Source organism: Babylonia areolata, chromosome 26 (genome assembly GCF_041734735.1).
Source record: "Babylonia areolata isolate BAREFJ2019XMU chromosome 26, ASM4173473v1, whole genome shotgun sequence".
In the NCBI taxonomy this organism is placed as follows: Eukaryota; Metazoa; Mollusca; class Gastropoda; order Neogastropoda; family Buccinidae; genus Babylonia; species Babylonia areolata.
Window position 1 is genome coordinate 43,812,610 of NC_134901.1, and position 4,146 is coordinate 43,816,755.

The following is a 4,146-nucleotide window of genomic DNA, read 5'->3' on the forward strand; positions in this document are numbered from 1 at the left end:
TCTGTTGGCTGTGTGCTGTCTGTCAGTCTGTTTCTCTGGCACTGTTCCCCGTGCTGTCCAGCTGGTTCTGTCAACACACACAGAGCAAGAGTCACACCGTCTTTATCAGCTGGGAAATACAGGGGCATACAAGACAGTCAAGCAAGTACAATGTAAAAACAGACAGACCGACAGAGAGGCAAATAAGCGACAGAACAAACAAGCACAGGAGGCGTGCACACACACACACGCATTCTGTAAAGTAATATCAATAAAACAAAATAAAACACAATGTCAGAATAAGAAATGCTTTTATAAAATCATAATATATTATTAAACGGCAGGTTCAGTATTTAAAAAAATGCAATGTGCAATAAACGAGATAACAAGAACATTAAAATAAGATATTCATTATTAAGAAACCCTGCCACAAATTAATCATTACAAATCTTAAATCTCCTATTGCACAAATGATAGTTAAAATATGATATCAAACAAACGTGTAAAACATCAACATTGTAAAACTAGTGACTCGTAACTGCCGGAAAAAAACACTGGAAAAGGAATACAGTCTACACAGTCTGAACTCTGAACATCTCACACACAGCACGTGTCATTTTCAGACCGACTGCGACGTGAATTGTTCTTGAACCACTGGCATGATTGTCGTCCACACAACCTTCTTTTTCAGGCAGAACACCATTCGAAAAGTTTGCGCAATACACACGTTGTGTCCACTTGTCACGTTCTTCATTTTCCATGTATGGATTGTCTTAACTCTCTCCATACGAACAGCGAAAGAGACGACGTTAACAGCGTTTCACCCCAATTACCATCATCAAAATATTGCAAGCTGAAGGCTCTTATACTGAAGAGGTGAATGTTGACAAAGAATACCACAATTCTGACGACGGAAGCTAAAGGTTGGGTCATTCAGACACCCACTGGACATCCGATGGGTCTGTGTAGAGGAGAAGAGAGGACTGGCCGTACTGAGTGAGTTAAACGACTTGGTATGTTGTTTTTACACAATCGCAGTGTTGTGTCTGTGTCTGTGTGCGCGCGTGCAAATTTATTGCTTCTTGTGCCTTTCATCGCAATCCATAGCCATTATAATTGGAATGTGCCGAAAAAACTATATTTTTTCTTTATATGTTTCATCCAAATTTGGTGATCTGGTTCTAACCTTTCAAGTTTGGATCTAATTGGTGAAGAGTTACAAAGAGGATTGAATTGCTCCACAGTAGAGTGAACCACGTGATCCGCAGACAAATCTGGCTCCACAGTAAAGTGTAGCACGTGATCCGTACACAGCACTGGCTCCACAGTACAATGAACCACTGTGATCTGCACATAACACTGGTCCCACAGTACAATGAACCACTGTGATCTGCACATAACACTGGTCCCACAGTACAATGAACCACTGCGATCTGCACACAACACTGGCTCCACAGTACAATGAACCACTGCGATCTGCACACAACACTGGTCCCACAGTACAATGAACCACTGTGATCTGCACACAACACTGGCTCCACAGTACAGTGAACCACTGCGATCCAGGAGAAATAGGAGCAGCCGCTGTCAACACATTGGAGTCATGCCAACGATCTTCTGAGAGCACTGGTAGGGGAATCTAAGCGCCACCAGCAGGGCATCACACACACCATTGAGCGGTTCCACGCACACAGCAAAAGGCTGAAGCAGGATGTACAGACCGGCCATCCAGCCGGCCAAAGGCCAGGCACAAAAGACCAGCACCAGCAGCCAGATTACAGACCACATCAGGCCAGGACACAGCTGGCCTCCCCCTCCCCCTCCGCCTGACTGCATCTTGACAAGTGTGGTCGTCTCCCAACAGTGGTCTGAAGAAGTCACCCACCACAGGAACACGCTGCACACTTTGAACTGTCAAGTCACAAACCTCAGGAACACGCTGCACACTTTGAACTGTCAAGTCACAATCCACAGGAACACGCTGCACACTTTGAACTGTCAAGTCACAAACCTCAGGAACACGCTGCACACTTTGAACTGTCAAGTCACAAACCTCAGGAACACGCTGCACACTTTGAACTGTCAAGTCACAAACCTCAGGAACACGCTGCACACTTTGAACTGTCAAGTCACAATCCACAGGAACACGCTGCACACTTTGAACTGTCAAGTCACAAACCTCAGGAACACGCTGCACACTTTGAACTGTCAAGTCACAAACCTCAGGAACACGCTGCACGCTGCACACTTTGAACTGTCAAGTCACAATCCACAGGAACACGCTGCACACTTTGAACTGTCAAGTCACAAACCTCAGGAACACGCTGCACACTTTGAATTCTGAAGTCACAAACCAGATAAATGTTGATATTTCCCAGAAAATGGTAAGAAAATGACTGTTGTGTTTATTGCTCCTTGTCTTTATATTTTCATCCAATTTTTTGGTGATCTGCTGTTTCTAGCCACTCAAATTTGGATCTAATCTGCGTGTGGTCGGTTCTGGGAAGTGTTTTGCCAAATCACCATCAGCTGTCAGTCCTGGGGCTTTGGATGTCAACAAAAATCACTGATCTTTCTAGTAATCTAGAACAGGGGGCGAACATATATCCTTCTTGTCACATGGGCACCAAATGTTGTCGTTTGTCATATCGTGTTAACTGTGTGTGTACTGGCAGACTGACGACGGCGCACGAATTAAACACAGATCTAAACACTGAAGAGAGACAAAGAGCAGGTAGATGCAGCAGCACTGACCTGTCAACCCTCAGCTGGCCACACTTAGCCCAATATTCCCCTAGTGGTCAGCCCAGTGCTAACAACAGCCCCGGGGAAACTTTGGTCAGCTTTCCTGTTGGTCACAACTGGACTTGATAAGACTGGACGACCGAAAAGTGTCTGGCCGAGACTGGGCGTACAAACTGAAAAAGAACGTCACAGCTTTACGTTGAACAATACGTCATTACTAACTTGTATTTCTTTTTATCACAACAGATTTCTCTGTGTAAAATTCGGGCTGCCCTCCCCAAGGAGAGCGCGTCCCTATACTACAGTGCCACCCCTTTTTTTTCTCTTTTTTTCCCCTGCGTGCAGTTTTATTTGTTTTTCCTATCGAAGTGGATTTTTCTACAGAATTTTGCCAGGAACAACCCTTTTGTTGCCGTGGGTTCTTTTACGTGTGCTAAGTGCATGCTGCACGCGGAACCTTTGTTTATCGTCTCATCCGAATGACTAGCGTCCAGACAACCACTCAAGGTCTAGTGGAGGGGGAGAAAATATCGGCGGCTGAGCCGTGATTCAAACCAGCGTGCTCAGATTCTCTCGCTGGCTAGGCGGACGCGTTACCTCTAGGCCATCACTCCACATGGCCTTATGTCACAGGCTTCACGAGCTTGAACCTAAGAACACGAACACACACACACACACACACACACAGATGGTGTGGAGATAGTACCGGGATGAGCAAACATTCGATAGACAGATGAAAAAAAAAGGTGACTGCTGGACCTTTAAAAACGAAGTTAGAAATGATAAAAGATGGTTTGAAATCAAAGGTGCCTTAACATGAAGATAAAAACGACGTTTCGAGTCCTAAACTCTTTGTCAAGTGAAGAGGTTAAGAGGTGTTGGCAGTCGTCTGTGCTGAAGAGGTGAGTTACATCTCAATGGCTGGAAACTGCTGTTCTGCTCACTGATTTGTTGGAGGAGAGGGAGGTGGGGTGGATGGGAAGAAAGAGAGAGGAGGGGGTGTCATTGAGGGGGGGGGGGAGGAGAGGAGGGGAATGGGGGGGGGATGGAAGGGAGCACAACTGGTTTAACCCTCTGAATTGATTCCTTGAGGTTGCACTGTGCCAAGGCGGGAAATGGTTCACATAGACAGACAGACATACCTGTGGATGGACAGATAGACAGACGTACTTGGAGACTGACAGATAGACAGACAGACAGACATACCTGTAGAAGGGCAGACATACAGACGTTCCAACAGATGGGCAGACAGACTGGGTTGAACTCAAAAGTATTTTTAATGTCAGGCCTCTGGCCTATAACATGAGTGATGACATACTCTGTATACAGGGGAATGGTTACATTCACTGCTTTGAGAACAAAAGTAGACAGCTCAACTCAAACATATTCATTGGTACTAAACATAAGCAAGCAGAATTTAAA

General features: G+C 45.4%; 1 long non-coding RNA gene across 1 annotated transcript in view; it reads right to left on the bottom strand.

Annotated features, from left to right (window-relative positions):
* Nucleotides 1-3,982: 3,982 nt before the first annotated feature.
* Nucleotides 3,983-4,146, bottom strand: part of LOC143300734 (uncharacterized) — a 10,235-nt gene continuing 10,071 nt past the window's right edge. Inside the window, exon 2 of the long non-coding RNA XR_013057689.1 lies at nucleotides 3,983-4,146. This exon is cut by the window's right edge and continues 2,577 nt beyond it. This is a non-coding gene — a long non-coding RNA (uncharacterized LOC143300734).